Genomic DNA, 20828 nt, shown 5'->3' with positions numbered 1-20828 from the left:
TTTGAAAGCTTGGAGGCGGAGGAGCCATCTTTCGATTCTCGCTGGAGGCTTCGAAGATGGTTTAAAAATGGTTTCTAGTGGTTTATGATCGGTTTATTAACCGAACTATTGTTCGAACTCTAATCCAGCTAGATAATAGAAGAATTTTTCCACTGCCCAAACTAATGATAAGCTCTCCTTCTCGGTCTTCGACTAGCAAAGTGCGTATGTTTGGCGTTGTAGTCTCCTGCGGCTATAAATCGATCCCCAAGTGAATTGTAGAAGTCCATAAATTGTCCTTCCGAGATTGAGAAGCGAGGAGGGCAGTAAACGGCAGCAATTGAAAGGATTCCGTTGCTTGACTGAATTTGTATCGATGTGGCCTGCAAGAAGTTTGTTGCAAACCTTTTGTGAAAATGGTGTTTAATTCGTTCTCTGATTAGAACTCCGGTTCCGCCGTGGGCTTTCCCATCTGGATGATCTGTGCGGTAGATTGTGTGGCCTCTTATATGAAAGTTGTATTTGCTTGTAAGATGCGTTTCCACCAGTAGCATAACGTCAATATGGTTTTCGGTCAAGAATTGTGACAATTCTAGTTTATGCCGTGAGACACCATTGGCGTTCCACATTGATATTCGTAGCGCCTGCTTAGATTATTTAGACTGTTGTGCTACGAGCAGCTGTATCACCATTTTCTGGTTTTGAACAAGCGTTTGCATGGTCGTTTTCATGAATGACATAAGCTCCATCATACTTTGTTGGAGGGTAAGCATCATAGTTTCCATTTTGCTGTGTGGCTGTTCTGGGGCCTGTTGAGCGTTTTGAGAGTTAGGCTGAATTGGAATTTCCCTTCCAGATCGTAGAGCATCGGCGTAGGAGAAGCCGTTGGTGGTGTTTAGTGGACCGAATAACGATCTCGCAGCTTTGGCGAAGAAGACGTCTGGCGTAGTTTTTAACGCAATGTACGCATTCTGTGGATTTTGGTTGGGCGTTGCGGTCGCTTGACGCATGCGACTCTTTAACTCCTTATACACCATTTATCCTCTATAGTTTGCTGTATGGCTGCCTCCGCAGTTTCCACATTTCTTCACGGTACTGTCCTTGTTTGTAGTGCAGCAAGCGGACTTGTGGGCGTCCCCGCAGACTACACAGACAGCCCGAAGTGTGCAGTAAGACCTTGTGTGTCCATACTCTTGACAGTTAGTGCATTGCATTGGACCGTTGCGTTTATGTGACTCTTCAACAGTGATTTTCCGATGCAAAAGATATTGCAGGTTGTAGATGGGGTGGACTTCAATCTTCTTCAGCGACCTGCTTTCTGGCTCGAGCTCGACCTTGAAGAAGGGTTGTGACTTTTTATTTATATTTAGAATGTTAATAACATTCTTGGCAGCGAAGCCCTTTTCTTTAAGGGCGGTTTTTATTTCCGCGGCGGTAACATCAGGTTCTATTCCCTTTACTACCACTTGTAGGCCCTTACTGCTTTTCAGCTGGTACGTGTAATAGTTTTTCTGTACAGTGTCCAGATATTTGGACACGATTCGGAAGTGCTGTTCAGACTTGGTTTGCACCTTTGTTTCATGGATGTTTCCTTTGATAAGCGGAACAACATGAAAGTTGTCACCGTTCCCGATCAACGACGCAATTTTGTTGACCAGGGCACTCGAGCTTTTTTCCCTAATATAGATTGGAGGGGGCTTGGGTTTTTTTGCGGTGTCTTGGGCTGGTTGGTTTTCCTCAGCCTCCGCCAGTAGGGCAAATCTGTTAGAAGTGGATCTGTCTGGTTCATTATCGTTATTCAGGACACGGTTAATTTTTGTTTTGTTGCCTGCCGGATTACTCTGCGGGCTAAGCTTGCGCTTAATTTGGATGTAGCGATCCATTCCAGTCTGGGTGGCCGTTGCCGCTTTGGCACTTTCCGAGGTTGTTGTTTTTGTACTCGCTGTAGTCGTTGACGTCGTGGTACTTTGAGTTGCAGGGGTTTTCGCTGTTGTTGCAGAAGTTGTAGCGCTGCTTGTTGTTGGTGCGAAATTTGTTTCCGGTATTGGAGGGGGGGTTTTAGACTGCGAGCTCCATGACGCGGGAGTCGGAGTGAGCAGAGCGGGTGAGCAAGACCGTGCCCTTTGGGTTTCAGCGGTCAGTAAAGCCGGGTTGCTTTTAAGCGCCGATTTTTCCACTTCGGTATCGCGGGTTGAAAAGTAAGAGTAGAAGCCGTTTCTTTGGTTCTTTGTTCTTTATTCTATATACATCGAGGCAGTTGTGGCATCTCACACCACAGAACGTCAGCTCGGCATGAGCATAGATGCCTCTAAGTGAAAAATTCCTGGCAGCGTTGTTTTGGCAAAACCAACCAAACCACAAGCGCAGCATGTGGATTTGCTGATTGGAGCTAGCATTTTTTTTTGGTCTTACGTCAGTTGGGCGAGTGCAGCTAGGATACGGATTTCTTCTTGTGCATAAGGTTCAATTTGGATGGAGTAGTTTGGATAGTTTCCGGAGGCGGTGTCACGCAACCCTTGTTTGACCATAATATTTGATATCGTTCATATGCTTAGATCATCTTGGGAATACTTGGATCTGATTCTGCATGTCTTGGGTTCCGCAGGAACTGCGAGGTAAGTGCCTGTATTACCTCTTCCTTATCACTGCTCCTTGAAAGGAAAAAGCTCCACTACTTAGCTGAGAGTTGTTGCGACTGTTTTGCAGCCATATCCTCCACATATTCTCTCAGTTATATTCCGATAACTTGCTATGGAAAACTGAAAATAGTCGCTATAACGGGAGATATTTGTAAGATGTAGCGCTGCGTACGCTGCTACTCCAGAGAATGGCTCAGGATGATGTAAAGATTTTCAAGCTCGATATCGTGACGAATGACACAAAGCCGGCGTCTTTCATGTCCGTTCTCTCAATGCACCTTCTGGCTCAGGATAAAAGTACAAGTTTCCTTTTTGGTTCTCGGGTCATCCTCAAGGATTTTTATATAGACGACCACATATCTGGTGCCCCGGCGAAGACAAAAGCTATTAAGATGACGTCCCAGACATCCAGTGTTGCCGTTTTATCCTTTTTTCGGACAGATCTGTCCGGTTTTTAACTGCGTCAGCCGGAAAAAATTTAAAACATCCCCTAGCCTTTTATCTGTCCTTTTTTTTATTTCGGCCTGGCCTTTTTATCTGCTTTTTATTTTTGTGTAAAGTGCTGAAAAGTAATCAAAATGTACATTACTTTTATATCGATAGCAGCACTTGATAATTAATGCAACCCTTTTGTAATCTTAAATGCGAAACTTTACATGCGATTTTATCGATCAGATAAATATTTTAATTTTCTTTTGTTTCACAAATTTATTTAAATTGCTTTTTTCTTTTTTAGGTTTGGGGTACGCCGGAAAGGCGTATGTTCCCATGAATTTGAAATTCGTAAGCAACATTCAAAAATGATTGGAAGCAACCAATCTACAGAAAATCAAAGCTTAGAAGCTTTCAATGATGACATTGACGATGTTTTTAACGATTTGGCCACCAATAAAGAGTGATATTACATAAAATTTATGGAAAAAATATTTTGTCTTTTTTTCTCCTTTTTTTTTTTTATTTTTGTTCTTTTCTATCCTTTTTTTATAATCAATCTAGCCTTTTTCTGTAACGAGCTGACGGCAAGACTGCAGAAATCGAACCTTTTGAGAAGAGTAAGAATTGAAAAAGAGGTTTTGCAACATACCAGAGAGGTTTTGAAAGGATTGCCCGAATATAAGTAGTCATATTTAATCTTCAACGATGGAAACCCATTCACAAAGACTTTTGGGTAAGCCTGAGACCCTTCTGTTGTTCTCCTTTGAAGCCCTTTAGCCCACCGCCAAACCCACCAGGAGATCTATTCGTTCTTCATTCGTTTTATGACCTGATTGTCAGGACCAAAATGAAAGGACATGCGTTTGGATCGAGAAGCACTCTCGGCTACTTCCATCGCTGGACTGGGCCTCATCATCCTCCCCGGAGAAGCAGCGAAGGAACTCTCCGGATCATTAGCAGATGCCTGCGACAGCTCCATGCCTAGAACGAAAGGCGTTTCTATGCCTAGAACGAAAGGCGGAGTCGTTTCTCTTCACGAGCAGGAAGAAAGTAGAGTACATTACTATCCAGGTGAGGAACTGATCCATTTCCATTTCAAAGGAGGCAATTAAATACCTAGGGGTACAACAGGATGACCTGCGGAGCGCACACCACTATAAGAGCAGCTAGGATCCAAGGAGCACTCTCACGAATGCTGCCAGACGTAAGAGGCCCAAAGGAAGGCAGGAGACGCCTTCCAGCCAGGGTCGTCACGTCGGTTTTTCTGTACGCAGCGCCGTACGATTTGGGCTGCTTCAGTCAGAAGACAACAGGGCCTAGGAAGAAGCTAAGGGCATCCTACCGACTAGCGGCGTCATTTCCGGCTTCAGAACAATATCGGAGGAAGCCGCACTCGTTCTAGCCGAAATGATCCTAATCGATATTCTGGCTAATGAAGCGGATGAAAGCTCCGCATGCAATCACCAACGGGGAAGGAACTTATCCCAGGGGGTCATCAAGAGGTCAGCCCGACAAGCGGCATTATCCACATAGCAGGAGAGGTGGGACTCACGGACCAAAGGTAGATGAAAGCACAGGCAAATCCCCAACATCCAGGATTGGATCGGAAGAAACAACTGCCAGGAAAGTTAGCAACTTACTCAGTTTCTTTCAGGCCTGAGATTTTAAAATGATCTCAAAATGATATTCTTTATTTCTCAAGTATTCTTTTCGAAAAACTCCACTTTTGTTTGCTCCAGTATCTGACATATGTAGCTAAATATGATGCAACTAAGATCTCTGAATGTGAAATGTCGACGAATGTCGTTATGCTTGCATGAAGTTATTTACAATCGACATTTCCTGATAAATTCTCAGAGCCTTCGCGAGAATCACAGATTGAGTTATCCTTGCAGTCCTCGTTTTCATCTTGTTCATCTTCTGAAAGAACACCAGCGTTTCATCTTATCGGATGCGTAAGCCGACTTATAATATCTCTGCTCTCGTTGTGCAGGGGGCTATTTTGAACTGGAAATCTGTCGTTTGGCAACATCTTGTTGACGATAAAAAGTAATTTATAGCGAGGCTCCAATTTTCTGGAAATTCTACTAGTGCTGTTCGTCTGGTTCTCAACCAACACAATAACTTCAAGCTTATAACTGGTTAGCTTAGAGTGTTTTGCACCGAAACGTCTCTTGGATGCAGATCTTTGATCGTTGACCCTAGTTGAAGTGTCTGCTCGTAGCTTCTCCATCTCAAAATCGGTCATCAAACCTCTTGACTGTGGTTCACGCTCGTTATGGTAGTCTTCAGTATATCTCGTGGCTTACCATGGTGCTAATGCTCCACTGGATAGAACGTTCGTCCCATCACTTTTTGATATCATTCAAAAGCAGTTGAAGTTTGTTCTGAATGACCGTTGGCTCTCGGTGTCCTTATAGCGTTAAGGATATGCTTCACATTGTTCGACATATTATTATTATTTTTCTTACAAAGTGAACCTCAATCGACGATGATTCGTTCCTGCATTTTAAAGGAGCTCGTGGCGTCTTGCAGGATATCCAGAAATGCAGGATATACTTAGTTGCAATAGTGTTTGTTGGACAATATTCAGAATATGTTTATTCCTGCTTAAACTGTTTGAACAAAGACCAGGGCCGTAGCTAGAGCCTCGGGGGCCCTGGGGCAACAAGTAAATTTGGGGCCTCCTATACGGAAGTTTTTTGCCCCGGTGGGGCCCCTTCCCTTCGGGGGCCCTGGGGCACCACCCCACCTGCCCCATGCTAGCTACGGCCCTGACAAAGACTTAGGTGATCCATGTATACCGTGGAAAATAAGGTGGGTTTATATCGTCGTAGTGATACTTTCCTTTATGGAATTTACCCGGTGTTTTTTTTTATTTGCGTGCATCCTATGTATGACTTTGGAAACCAAAATCCTTTGGGACACCTTAAAAATTTTGAAATGCGTTTTATTATTTTCTTTGTGTCCAGACTTTGCGTGACTTCATGGAGTATAAATTATGTTTAAATGTCTTCCCCGCACTGTCCCTCGCCGCTGTCCGTTGGTTCCGGTGAAGGGGGTGATGACTCAGCCGTGGCTGGCTGCTGTTATGTCCGAGCTGGGCGGTTGTCGCTGGCTCTTAGCTCTTTCCAATTTAGGAAGATTACGTTGGGAGTAACTAACTCCGTTGCTAATGGTCCTTAAGGCACACTAACCAATTTCAGTGGATAAAAGGAAGTTTACGGCCAATGCCGGAGTTCTATATTCAAGCAAACGCTTTATTGAATTTCCCAATTAAAACTGAAGACATAAAATAATTAACGTAAGCTAAGTGCGGCCGGCAAGCCGACCGCTCGTGCAGCAAAGTGCTGACACTAACAATATCCACATAACACACCATACCGTGCGCCAATGGGAATCGGGCACGGCCCCTAAAGATTTTTATGCTGATTTTGCAATTAAACGCTAGGGTGATCCAATAATCACCCAAGATCTGTACCGACCTCTGATTACCCCTTAACAGTGTTAAAATTCGGACAAATTACTTGAATGTCTAAGCAAGTTTCTATGTTCCCATACCACCGCAATTCCGTTAACGTTATCAATAAAATTCCTGCGATCCTGTAAGCAGGCGAAAGGTTAGATGCACTGTGCATAAAATAAAGTAAGTATGCTAAGGTTTGGCGTGTACGAAAATAAAGTAAAGAAAAGGTAAAAGAGTTGAGGGGTATTTTTTCATCTAAGGCTGTCCTTATGGACCACCCTCCCTCTAATAAGAACAGACGTTCCCATGTCTGCTTGTACACGCTCTTCTGTGAACAGTGCGGTTAGCTTATTTCCTAACCTTTTGTTATTTTTTAGGTACACTTTTTCTCCTACCTCAAAAACTCTGTCTTGTCTGGTAGGGTTGCACCTATCTAGATTGGCCTGTTGTGCGTTTTCAATATTACTTATTATTGCCAATTTCTGTTCGGCATTGGTTGAGTGCTTGGCATGTATTCAGGTCACTGAATGTATTGTCCTATCTACGGTAGAGTGCAGACGTGTTTTTCGGTCGCTCCGTTTAAAAAATCTTTTTCGGCGTAAATTCGTTGCTTTTCGGTCTATAAATTGTGCGTTTTTGTGAGCGAACGTTGCTGACACAAATTGCGCGTTGTGCGGTTACTGTGGCACGCGTATTTTGTGGGAAAACGCGTTTTTCTTTCTGAAAATTCGACCACGTGCTCGTGAAAAAATGTGGAAGCTTTAAGCTTCCGAAAGCTCCAGTGCTGCCGTGTTGGTGCTTTTTGAAGTGTTAAGCCGTTTTCGGCTAAACTTCTAGCGCTTTTGGCGTTGCCAATTCGTTAGAAATAGAACAGTCAGCTGTTGTGAAGTGTGGCTGTGCGCCAAGACTGGTACTTTTGCAACACTAAAAAAGGGTTTGATAGTGACGTGAAGAGTGTTGCTATACAACACTCTATAGTGTGCTTAAGCAACACTTAAACTGTTGGCGCAAGAATTTGAACGGAGTTCTTTTCAAAAAAAAAGTAAGTGAATACTTTTGGGCGGCCAATTATCGTAACATTTTTTTGGGGGCCCAAAAACCGTTGCATACTTTTTGCGCTCCATTTCTTGTTGCATATTTTCTGGGGCCCATTTTAAAATACCAGAACCAGGCGGCGCCGTTGTGCCCATCGAGGGCGCACCTAACGCCATGATGTCGGAGTCGGAGCTATCCGCAAGCAGTCGGGCAAGTAGTCGGACAAGCAGTGCTACCGCTGCACGAGGACGCCGCCGCGGACGTAAGTCCAAAGCAAGTTCCATCTCGGCGCCTACTCAGGCCAAGTTATTGGCCGTGCCTGGGGAAGGCAAACCGGAGCCAGTTGGAGTGCTGGAGGAGACGGCGCTCTCTTCTTTGGAGATGCCGGGGACTATCTCCGCCACCGCCACTGTTGCTGTCGACGTTGATGACTATGACGTCACTTTCGTCGCCCCCGCTGCCCCTGCTGCCCGAGCTGTTTCTGATGTCGCTGGAACTGCTGTCGTCGTGGATGCCCCCGCTGCCGTCCCGGTGCGTTCGACCACCCCGACACGATGCCTGGAGAGGATCGTCAAGGGTGGAGCTGACGGTGTCCTGGAGGAAGTCGGGAACATCAAGGAGACGTTTGTCGGCTTGGTGACCGACTCCTCGCTGAACGCCAAGCAGGCTATGGAGCTGATGCGATGCATCAACAGGTACGACGGCATTGTCCAGGCCCTGATGGTGCGGAATGCAGTGCTGGAGGAAACCAGCAGACTGCGAGCGACGATGCCGCTGCCTACCCAGATGCCATCAGCGCCAGTAGCTGTGGTCAACCGGCCACCCGTTGGGTACGCATCTGCGTATCCCAGCCTGCCAGTGCCTTCTGCTGCCCCAGTGCCTGCGCCGCGAAAACCACGGGATACGTGGTCGGCCGTGGTGTCCAGTAAGCACCCAAAGCTGACGGGCAGGGAAGCCGAAAAGGTGCGCCGAGAGATTGCTCCTACGCTTAGAGTTCGCCTGCACGAGGTGAGAGGGCTTGCGCGTGGCGGAGCCATTATACGCACCCCCTCGTTAGGAGAGATCAAGCGGGTAGTCGCCAGCAGGAAGTTCGGCGAGATTGGCCTTGAGGTCAAGCCGAACACTGCCCAGCGGCCGAAGCTTGTCGTACAGGACGTCGCCACGCAGATCGCACCGGAGGAATTTATGGCTGAGTTATTTGCCAACAACCTCAAAGACCACATCCCTGAGACTGAATTCAGGAGGGCGGTCCATCTGGACATTAAACCCTGGACGGTTGCTGATGGAGCCACTGCTAACGTGACTTTGGAGTGCAAGCCCAAGGTGCTTGAACTGCTGGAGGGTGGGAGAATTTACATCAAGTGGTTCTCCTATCGATGCAGGGCACAGGTGCGGGCCTACGCGTGCTATAGGTGTGTTGGCTTCAACCACAAGGTGGCAGAGTGCAAACAGAAGGAGAATGTTTGCAGGCAATCCGGACAGGCCGGCCACAGTGCACGTGGCTGCGCGAACCCGGTGGACTGCCGGAATTGCCGCTTTTACGGGCACCCCTCGGGTCACAGCATGCTGTCCCCGAGCTGTCCGGTGTATGCGGCGGTGCTTGCGAGGGTGAACGCTAGACACTAATGTTTAGCTTCGGAGAGCTTAGGAGAGCGACGACAAGATGAGGAGACTAGAGCAGTTTGCCAAGGAGGTGTTCCGGAGGAGGAGGGGTCTTTAGACCCACTTTTCGTGCCGTGTGGCTAGCGGCGAAGAATTCTACCACAGTTCGCCATAGCTTGTCGTAGGAGGCGACTAACATGGCAGGGCCCCCCATCCGAGCTTGTCGGAGCTAAAGGGGTGGGTCACCGAGCCCACAAACTTCGGTGCCACGGGTTGGATAGTGTGTCCAAGACACTACCATTGAGGTAGGCCCCCTTGTGGGAGTATCGTGGTGGCTGTGGTTGATACCCATATCGCGGGTAGAGTCCTCGGACTCGACGTGGAGTTGCATTATACAACTCGGGTGCTGTGACCCATAGATCAGCAGAGGTGATAGATATACTTCGCTTCTTATCCAGAGGGAGTATGCTGCCCGGCAAGCACATACTTGAAAGGTACCAGGCTGGTCCCTATGTACATAGCTATAGCTTCTAGTCTGGGGCGCTGGCAGGCGTACCATCTGTGCCCATGCACTATATACCTCTTGTGGGTATATATTTAAGTGCCGTGGTCGTAATCCCTTCAGTGTGGAACACGCCACGTAAAACAAGTTCGGAGAGTTCCGAGACGCTCATGTATTGTCCACTGTGCATAAAATGAAGTAAGTATGCTAAGGTGTGGCGTGTACGAAAATAAAGTAAAGAAAAGGTAAAAGAGTTGAGGGGTATTTTTTCATCTAAGGTTGTCCTTATGGACCACCCTCCCTCTTATAAGAACAGACATACACGCTCTTCTGTGAACAGTGCAGTTAGCTTATTTCCTAACCTTTTGGTTTTTTTTAGGTACACTTTTTCTCCTACCTCAAAAATTCTGTTTTGTCTGGTAGGGTTGCACCTATCTAGATTGGCCTGTTGTGCCTTTTCAATATTACTTCGGCAATAATTTCTGTTCGGCATTGGTTGAGTGCAAGGCCTGTATTCAGGTCACTGAATGTATTGTCTTGTTGTATTCTACCGTTACTCTCATAATAAGCTCGACGGTTGTCAACAATGTCAATGTTATATTGATTTTTCAACAATGAGGTTATAGTCTCCGAGTTGAAAGACGCCTCATTATCACAATATATAGTTTTAATGTCTGGGAAAAAATTTATTAGCTGTAATATAGGGCTGCGCACATCGACTATGGCCCTAGAAAGTACTGGCTGTACTACAGCGAATTTTGAAAATGTATCTACACAGGTTAAAAAAAAACCTCTTATCACGGGTTGGCGTGATACCCAACTCCTGCTTCTTGGGGTGTCTGTTGTAATTTCCTTTAGTGCATGTCTTGCAGTTCGTTGGCGAGTTTGGACATATTTGGAAAATAGTAATCCTGAAGGACTTGCTTAACATTTTCCTGGGCTGCCCTTTTTTTTATATACTTTGTTTTATTAATCTCAACAACAATTAACATACTTAACATAAATATAGACATTATAATAAGGGGTGGGGGGGGGAAAGGTGGTTGTTCATGGATGATGGATAGTGAGGGCTTGAGAGCGGGCGGGACGACCGCTAGGCATTGCTTCGCCCGCCACAGGCTTGGGGCCTCCACCCTACTGCCTCTCCTGCTCGATGCTGCGAAGCCGACGACGTCGCATCCCGCTGGGAGCTGCAGCCTCAGGATTCCGTCATACATGACGTTCCACAGCAGCGGTCCTAGGACCGATCCTTGGGGCACACCCGCCGTAACGTCGTAGGACTCCGTGCCCATGTCCGTGTCGACCAGTAGCACTCTGGAACTAAAGTAGCTACTGATGACGTTTAGGTTTATTATGGCACTGGGAACGTTGAACCGCCTTAGGGCTTCCAGTGTTTTGTTCCAGTCCGCCGTGTTGAAGGCGTTCCTGATGTCCAGGGTGACTATCAGGCAGTATTGCTTGGAGCCACCTTTCCACCTGGTTCCCGCTATTGCGTTGCGAGCAATGCCGACCACCTCTGCTATGGCATCCGCCGTTGATCTTCCCTTCCGGAACCCATACTGCTTGGGAGACAGCCCTCCCGCCTCCTCCATGGCAGCTTCGAGCCTCGCCGCGATCACGCTCTCGAAGACCTTGCCCGTTGCGTCCAGCAGGCATATTGGCCTATAGGACGACGCCTCCTCCCTTGGATTCCCTGGTTTGAGGAGCAGCAGGAGCTTCTGTACCTTCCACCTGGTGGGAAAAGTGCCTTCGCGGATACATTTATTGTAGAGTTCCGCAAAGCTTCCCGGCTGCAGAGCTAGAGCCAGCTTCAGGGCTCGGTTAGGAACCGAGTCCGGGCCGGGTGCTTTGTTCGGGGCCAGGCATCTCCCTATGGCCAGTACTTCTTCTTCCGTTACCTCCTCAGTCGCTTCATTGTCTGCTGGGGGGGTGGGAAGCTGGGTGACCTGGTTGCCGGCTGGGAACAGTGCTTGCACTATGGTCCTTAGCATGGTCCGTTCGGGTCCGTGGGGGACGGGTTTCCTGCGCGCAGCCTCTTCACCACTATCCGGTACGCGTTGCCCCATGGATTCTCCTCCGCCGAGTCGCATAGATCCAGGAAGCATTTCCTTTTGCTGCCTCGGATGGCCACCTTCAATGCTTTGCGCCGGTCCTTAAAGGCTAGGAGCCGCTCCTCAAAGGCGTCGCTGCCTCTCGCGCGCTGCATGAGCCTCCTTGCTCTCATGCACTCAGCTCGGATGGAGCCAATCTCGACGCTCCACCAGTAAACGGGAGCGTGGTTCCTGCGGTAGCGGCTTCTCCGCTGCATGCTCGCCATGCACGCTGCCTCCAGCTTAGCAGCCAGGGTATCAGCCATTTCGTTGGCTCCGCTTGGTAAGACGTTGCCAATGTCGCGCGCTGCCTCGGTGAAGATCCTCGCCTGGAGCGTACCGACTCTGTAGCCTCGTGGTTTCGGATCCCTCGGTCGTTCTTGAGGGTTACCAATTGAGCACAATATTGCTTCATGGTCGCTGGCCGTAAAGCTGCCGCTTATCCTCCAGTTAGCGCCATTCGCTAGCGAGGGGCTTGCGAACGTCAGGTCTATGATGGAACCTGCTCCGGCTCTGCTGAAGGTGTGCTGGTTTCCTTCGTTCAGCAGGACGAGATCGAGTGAGGCAAAGGTTTCTCTGACCACTCTCCCTCTCGCATTCGTCCTCGGGCAGCCCCAGTCCTGCGCCCATGCGTTGAAGTCCCCTGATACAAGGACGTCAGAACGGCCTCTGATGTCATTTCCTAGGCAGTCCATCATGCGCTCAAACTCATTGGCCATGTAGCAGCTGTACAGCCATGCCCCACCTATCCGAGCCCTTACAAATCCCTCCGCACTGTGCACTGAGTGCATTGTCGCGCCGGTTGCGCCGCAGCTTCAGATGGCGGCCTTCTCCGATAGGTCAGCTGCCCAGCGGTTGTCTGAGCCAGTCCTATGGGGCTCGCTTAGGAGCGCTATGTCCGCCTTGGTCTCCCTCGCCGTCTGCGACAGCACATCTTGGGCCGCCCTACAGTGGTTCAGGTTCAGCTGAAGCACTAACATCCTGTCGTCCTAGGTCCACCTCCTTTCGCTGACATGGGGCAACTTCTGCTTCCAGTCTGATGCCTCACATCCTTCCGGCCCTTATCTTCGCACGAGAAGCATCGAGGGTCCTTTTTGCAGGTGGCCGCCCTGTGGTCCGAGTCTCCGCAGCGGAAGCAGCAGCCTCTCCTGTCCTTCGAGCTCTTGCAAGCGCTTGCGATGTGCCCCATCCCAAGACACCTGTAGCAGCGAGCCACGACCTCCTTTTCCCTCATATGGCATACCGACCACCCAACCTTCACCTTGCCCACAGCAATGATGGTCTTGGCAAGGCTCGCGGGGAAAGCTACGATAGCGGTCTGCGTCTCGCCATAACAGCTTCTCAGCTTCTTTATTTTTAAGACGCCTTGGTCGACCGCTGCCTGCTGCGCGATAGCCCCGATGATGTCCTCTGAAGTAGCTAGTGCGTCGAGTCCTCGTAGCTCGACGAGTGACTCCTTGGTCTCCTCCGAATACGCCCGCACCTCTGCCTTGCTCCCTAGGACCTCCTCGATGCAACCTTTAAGGGCCTGTGTGGAGTTCTCCTTCTTCCTGGCCAACTCCAGTAGCAGCCCGCCCTTGGCTGTCTTCCTCACCTTCTTGACGCACGGGCCAAGGTCGTCAAGCTTCCCGTCCTCCCTGCGAGTTGCCATGCTTAAGATCTGACTGTACGTCATGCCTGCTGCTTGGATCACTATGGCGTCGGGTCTGGCTCGTCTCCTCTCGGGATTTCTCGGCTTGGCCTTCGTCCATTCGGACCTGGGCTGCCCTGTGAGCGCGGTTGTGTTCGCAGATAATTACTTCTTTCTGTCCATTTGCATCCGTGATGTCATTCACGAATTTTTTGCAGTGCCAGAACTTGGTTGCCGGGAATTCGGTTACCAAGGCATGTTGGATGCATGCTAGTGCGGAGAGATCGCAGTAAGTGCAAATCGCAGCATTAACAACATCTGCGTTTACTACCTCTTTGACCAATCCGAACAGTGAATCCTTATTATTGAATTGGATTATGTGTCGGTTTTTGGTCCCGAAAACTATGAAGTGTCGCCATAAAGGTTGCTATGCTTCCTCTAGGATTATTTGATTCCTGTAACAGTTTTCATGTTTATCGGTGGATTCGACCGTGTAGGTCAAGGAAAGTTCACTGTGATTAGTGGCTACATCAGATTGGGGTTCGTTTTGCATAGCGATTATGTTTTGCCGTGACAAAGCGTCGGCAACAAAATTTTCCTTTCCGGGTTTGTAGAATAGCTTGGCGTTATGTTCTTCGATGAATGCTTTCCATCGTTTAATTTTTGCATGTGTATTTCGCTCGGATACGGCAAAAGTAAGAGGTTGATGGTCCGTAAAAATTCGGATCTCTTTTGTGCCGTAAAGGTAATTTTGTAATTTTCCTATAGCCCAAACAATTGCCAATAATTTTTTTTCGTTAGTTGCATGATTGAGCTCGCAATCTTTTAACGTGCGAGATATCATTGTGATAGGCCTGCCTTTTTGGGACAGTACTGCACCGCTACCGCTTGCTGAGGCATCGGTGGTTAAATCTAACGGAAGTTTGAAATCCGGATACATTAGTTTTGATGACAAAATGTCTCGCAGGCGCTCAAACGCTCTGCGTTGGGATTCATCAAATTCGATAGCCACCTTTTTTGACATGTGTTTGCTAACAGTGACATTCTCTCCCTTAAGTATGGAGGTAAGTGGTCTAGCTATGGTAGCGAAGTCTTTAACAAAACTTCTGAAGTAACTGGCCAATCCTAGAAAAGACCTGAGACTGAACAAATTTTTTGGTTCAGTGTTCTCCTGGATGGTTTTTACCTTTTCTGGGTCTGTTTTGGCTCCGTTTGATGTAACGATAAAGCCTAAAAATTCAACGCTTTCTTTGAAGAATTTGGTTTTTTTCTGGTGCTACTCTCATGTTGGCTTTGCACAGGCATTTTAGGACTGTGTCAATGTGTGTAACGTGGTCGGCAGCATTTCCGGAGAAAATTATCACGTCGTCCACATAGACGTAACAAATCTTCCCGATATGTTCACGTAGTACGTCGTCATTTGCCCTTTGAAAGATGCTTCCCGCATTTTTCAGTCCGAAGGGTAGACGGCAACATTCATACTTTCCTCCGTTAATGGAGAAAGCAGTTTTTTTCAACAACCCATGTCGGGCTGTTAAATGGAGACCTAGAGGGCCGGATAATGCCCTCCTTTAACAGCTGTTTGATTTCTGTGTTAACAAAATCAGCTGCTCCCATGGGATAAGGGTATAGCTTGGAATATACGGGTTCGTTAGTCTCCGAACGAATTAAGGCAATGATCGAGGTGTTAAAAGGTAGCGCCTCGTTAGCATGCGAAAACACTTGTTTCCTCTTAAGGACCATTTATTTAAACTCAGCTTTCACTGAATTTGGGACTATTAAGACATTGATATTTGTGAAGTTCACGTTATCACATTCGTAGTATTTGAGTTGTTCAGATATGTTTCCATACCTGATTACGTTGTTACGTAAATCTAATGCCGCTTCGGCCTGCGTTAGCAACCTATCCTCGTTAGCAAGTCGAAACCTATTATGGCATCAAAAGTGTTGATAGTACCGAGTAAAAAAAAATTGAGCTTTTTGGCCCAATATGTGCATAAAGCACTTTTCTTTGATCTTACTGGAGCCATGAATGGAACTCACAGTGAATGGGGAGTCGGCAGTCATTATGTTCTTCAGCTCCTTTAGGGGCTTTACATAACTCTTTGCCGCTGCAGTTAGGATTTTTATAGTTCTCCCCGCCAGCCTTCGCTCAATGAAGGGCAAGCGGGACCTTCCTCTAAAAAATTGACGACGTCATTACCGTCGAATGAGAAACTATCATCATCAATCGCATTTAGTGCGGCTGTGGCCGCGTTTCCATAATCTTGAGTATCATCCGCGTTTGTGGTCTGCTCAATATTGTTAACCCGCTGGCGCCTTTGGCCAGTCATTCTCTCCGAAGAGTTTGGTCTCTTTAAGCCCTGCAAATTTTGATATTGAGAGTTGTTTCCCTTTCTAAAGCTCGTAGGCTGTCGGGATTTAGACAATGCACTATGGGCCGAAACGCCGTTTTTTTTGGCAGAAACTCCAGTTTTAGAGATACTGGCCCCAAATTTTGCACATACGCTTAAACTATTTTTGTCGAATTTCGATTTTTTTTGTTTTTTAAATTTTACCACGCCCACTTAGAGCGGAAACGCCGTTTTTTTTGCATAAACTCCAAGTTTAAATATACTGGGCTAAAATTTTGCATATATGCTTGAAATTTTTTTTTCGAATTTCGAATTTTATTGTTTTGGAAATTTGACCACGCCTATGGCCGCCCCCTACATCAAGAGTTGGCCATACTGTCATTATACCCTTGCAGAGGGTATTATAATTTTGTCCAAAAGTGTGCAACGCAGTGAAGGAGACATCTCCGACCCTATAAAGTATATATATTCTTGATCAGGATCACCTCCTGAGTTGATATGAGCATGTCCGTCTGTCCGTCTGTCCGTCTGTCTGTTTCTACGCAAACTAGTCTCTCAGTTTTAAAGCTATCGTCTTGAAACTTTGCACACACCCTTCTTTCCTTTGCACGCAGTATATAAGTCGGAACGGCCCGGATCGGCCGACTATATCCTATAGCTGCCATATAACTGATTGATCGGAAATGGTATAACTTTGGTGTTTTTAGAGTTAGAGAGTTCAAATTTGACATGAGAGCTATTTTTGGCAAAATAATACGACATGCCAAATTTCATAAGGATCGGCCGACTATATCCTATAGCTGCCATATAACTCAACGATCGGAAATGACCCAACTTTCGTGTTTTTGAAGATAGAAAGCTGGAACTTGGTACAGATTATATTTTGATCCATCCTACCAAATTTCATAAGGATCGGCCAACTATATCCGATGTTTGCGATATATATCCGGTTTTAGCTGCAAGGGTATATAAACTTCGGCTCCGCCCGAAGTTAGCTTTCCTTTCTTGTTTTTACTTAATTTTTACATAAACTTAAGTTTTTCATAAAAAGAACTACAAATTTTACTAAATATGGTTCTATTAGTTATAATATTTAATTTAAACCTCTAACAGCGCCGTCTTTCCGGTGGCTCTCCTCATAAACTTCGAGGAGCGCTGCATGAGAGAACTCATAAACACCTGCTACATGTATTGTTTTTTCGAAAAGGGGCAAAGAAGACCAATTAAATTTGAATTCCTATATATTTATAAGTAAATTCAGCTGGTTAGTTGCTTGCGCCGATATGCGCTGAAAAAGTAACACTCCACAAAACACAACTACTTTTATAACACATTCCTGCTAAATAGAGACTTACAAAACATTTGACAATACAGACACAAATGTAATGAGAACACGAAATAGTTCTATTATTGATTTTTCATACCTTTATCTTTGTTTTCCATATTTAATCTGATATTTTCACTCAATTTAAGCCAATTGTAACACAATTAAAAGTTGCCTTGGGGACCCCCCCCATTCTCGATTTTAAATTTTGACGATTTTCAATGGGCTGGCAAATGAACATAAATTATTTTTTAGGGTTGTAACTGTGCTTACATATATTAAGACACAAAAAGGAAGAAAACCATTTCACAGAATTTTTTTGTTTTTGTTGTTGTTTTTTGTGATCAAAGAAAAGCCCTTCTTTTCGGCGGCGCATGTGATTTCCGAGACTTTTCCGAGTTGAAAAGTAAAGAAGATCTTCACCGATTTGATATATCGTAGTTCATACGAGAGCTATATATGTATAGAATAACGTGTTAAAATTTGGAACCGATTGGATTAATAGTTTTTGAGTAACCTCATGCGCCAGTCGTAAAAACACTGTTTCGAGAAAAACGCGTTTAAAGTTTTGAGACGGCTCTCGCCGTCGCCTGAGGCTTCCACCATAAATCGGCTATATCTTTAAGAGTTTTTGAAATTTGTACTTGAAATTTTCAGGGAACATTCTTGAATAGTTATAAGTTTGAATTAAATTAAAAAAAAAAACGATTTTTTAAAACCGAGAATGGGGGGGGTCCCCTTAAAGTTGCCAACAATTTGCAAGTTTCAGGATTGCAATGAATCAGCTGGTTAAATGACCGCGCTAAATTAACAGGGTTGCAAGAAAGCTCAAAAAAATTTATAATTATATTTATTTGGAATGTCTATTCATCAACATTTTGTGCATATTCAAAAAATAGTTTCCTCATTTTTTCGATTTTATGCCGCGCTGGTACCATAGTGGAATGGATTAATGTCCATAGGCTCTGGTGATTGATTTGGTTTACCCTGTTCTACCCAAATATTTGGTTTACGCCATGAATCATTGTTTTGATATTTGTTTGGTATTTTGAAAAAATGGGGATTTTTTTCTGGTCCGCGGTCGGCATCAAAATTTTTCCCCTGTTTCTCGGGCGCCCTTGTGAAACTCAGTATTCTGATTTCTTTGTTCAGCTACCTTGGCATATGTGGCCGCGAACATGCCTCCCTAGCTAATGCCAGTGCTGCTGGCAGGTCTTTTGGCTGTGCTGGAAACACAACAGCCCTCAGTGATTTTCTTAGGCCGGAAATGAATACGTGTAGGGCGTCAGCTCTAACTTCTGTATTGAGTAATGCAGCCCTCATGTGTCATGACGATTTTGTTAGTAACGAGGGTCAATCTTCGTTCGACCTCATCGTAGTACTGCATTAATGCTTGGTCGCCTTGCTGGACCGACTCAAGTCCCTGCCGTAATAGGCGCAGAGATGTTTTATCTGCGTAAGAGCAGTCTAATCTAGCTATTATGGCTTTAAAACTTAAGCACTGTATTATACGAAACTAGCAGCGCGCGAGCTGGGCCCTTAATTTTGTTTCTAATAATAGTAATGGCTTGGAAATGCTGGGTACTGCCCGGATACGATTCGGATACTGCCGTCAAGCCGACCGCTCGTGCAGCAAAGTGATGACACTAACAAAATCCACATAACACACCATACCGTGCGCCAATGGGAATCTGGCACGGCCCCTAAAGATGTTTATGCTGATATTGCAATTAAACACTAGGGTGATCCAACAATCACCCAAGATCTGTCCCGACTTATGATTACCCCTTAACAGTGTTAACATATTTTGTATCTTAGCTGTTTCAGCACAACCAAATTTGTTGTATAATTCTTTGTTTTCATATTTCCATAGACTATTTTCCATAGAAATAGACAATCTTGGTCTATTAATTACTCGTCGTTCTTCGTTTTTTTTTGCACTTTTCATATCAGCTTCAATGTTCTGAATCGTTTTATCTATTAATTGTATTGCCAGTAACCAGTTACCTATATCGATAATGGTTGTCAAATATGCAGACATTCAGTCTCAAGCTCGTGAGATTTACAATACGGAGCTAGACTCAAAGCGTCTGCGTGGCTCATCAGTATCATTTCGTCCATTAATTGGTGTTGGGAACATGGAAATGTTCTTCTTCTTAACTTAAATCTTTCTTTCTCCCGGGCTGATTCTTTCGGCGTGTATTTGATGCCCTAGACTGCCCATACAGCTAATATTTGTCTTAATTGAGAGTTAGTCCGCACTCTCGTAATATGGTTAATACTTTTTCCAGCTTTGCATAGGTCTCCTGGAAAGAATTTCTACCATTAAATATGTCACCCATGTAGTGTATAAAGTCTCCTTTCTGTCGCCTTGGAGATGAAGGCTGTACACTTTCAGGTGTTATTTCAATTTGTGTAATAATCACAATTCAAGTCCAGTTGGGAAAAATACTTAAATTGTGTTGCCTCCTGAAGACGCTCTTTTATATAAAGTACTGGAAAATTCTCCTTAGTAATCAACACTTAGTCACTACTGTTCGGCTTGTTGATCAGTACCACCGGGCTGGCATAGTCGGACGTAGAATGGCTACAACAACTCGTCCAGAATGTTGGCGAATACTTCCTTCTTTGTCCCGGGAATTGGATACAGTGTTTGAGAAACTACTTGGTTGCTTTCATCAGCTATATTAACTAAGACGATGTTTATTTTTCCTATTCCCTGCAATCCTGTAGAGGAAATATCCTCGAACACGTTTAGCAACAGACGCATTTTATTTATTTCTTGATTGTTGTACACATTAGAGAGAAGCTTAATCTTTTGAGATCCAAAACTGCCTTTAGGCAGTTACATTGAATAGATTTCATTAGATTTTTCGCATCTTTAACGAGCTTAGAATGCTTTTATTCTGTTAAAAGCATTTTGAAAGATCTTTTAGATCGTTTTTAGGGCTAAGCACCAACTTTTGTTGCCAGCAGGTATTTCATAACTATGCGTTATTTATTTATTTATTTATTTCGACAACGGATAAATCCTTACATGGCTACAAAATAACAACTTACAAACTAATAAATAATACTACAATACTAATAAAAACTTAATAAGTGCCTGATTAACATGCGTTTAAACACAACCTTATCAGAGCCCCACTCAATTCGAAGGCTAGGCGGCAAAGAATTAAAATAAGAAAGAGCCCGCTCAATCGGCTCATTTAAAAGATAATTGGCCCTGTGACACTTGACCCGAAAGGGGGCAAAGGTACGAAGATCCCCTTGAGGAACATAAAAATTAATGAGTCCCAATCAAAAAGACAATCAATGTTGTCAACGACTACATTGTTCAAAAAAGTTAAAGCTGCCAGTGTACACCGATCCTCCAACGTGCAAACATTCAGAAGAAGGCAGCGGCTCTGGTATGAAGGAACAGGATCCTGAAACCTTAGAGGCAGAAGAGCAAATTTTAAAAATTTTTGTCTGGAGTCGCTCAATTCTGTTGGAACGAACTTAACAATCCGGATTCCAAATGATTGAGGCATATTCCAGCCTCGACCGAATAAATGCAGCATAGACGCTGTGATCAAAGAAAAGCCCTTCTTTTCGGCGGCGCATGTGATTTCCGAGACTTTTCCGAGTTGAAAAGTAAAGAAGATCTTCACCGATTTGATATATCGTAGTTCATACGAGAGCTATATATGTATAGAATAACGTGTTAAAATTTGGAACCGATTGGATTAATAGTTTTTGAGTAACCTCATGCGCCAGTCGTAAAAACACT

The 20828-nt window shown here is 45.4% G+C and overlaps 1 long non-coding RNA gene across 1 annotated transcript in view; it reads left to right on the top strand.

The window, feature by feature from the left end:
* The window catches only part of LOC138925522 (uncharacterized), a 45977-nt gene extending 42449 nt beyond the window's left edge, over positions 1 to 3528 (top strand). The window contains exon 5 of the long non-coding RNA XR_011441752.1: positions 3355 to 3528. This is a non-coding gene — a long non-coding RNA (uncharacterized lncRNA). The remainder of the gene's footprint in view (positions 1 to 3354) is intronic.
* The last annotated feature ends 17300 nt before the right edge of the window (positions 3529 to 20828 follow it).

Source organism: Drosophila bipectinata, chromosome XL (genome assembly GCF_030179905.1).
Source record: "Drosophila bipectinata strain 14024-0381.07 chromosome XL, DbipHiC1v2, whole genome shotgun sequence".
NCBI classification, from domain to species: domain Eukaryota; kingdom Metazoa; phylum Arthropoda; class Insecta; order Diptera; family Drosophilidae; genus Drosophila; species Drosophila bipectinata.
This window is presented reverse-complemented; position numbering and strand designations above follow the sequence as displayed.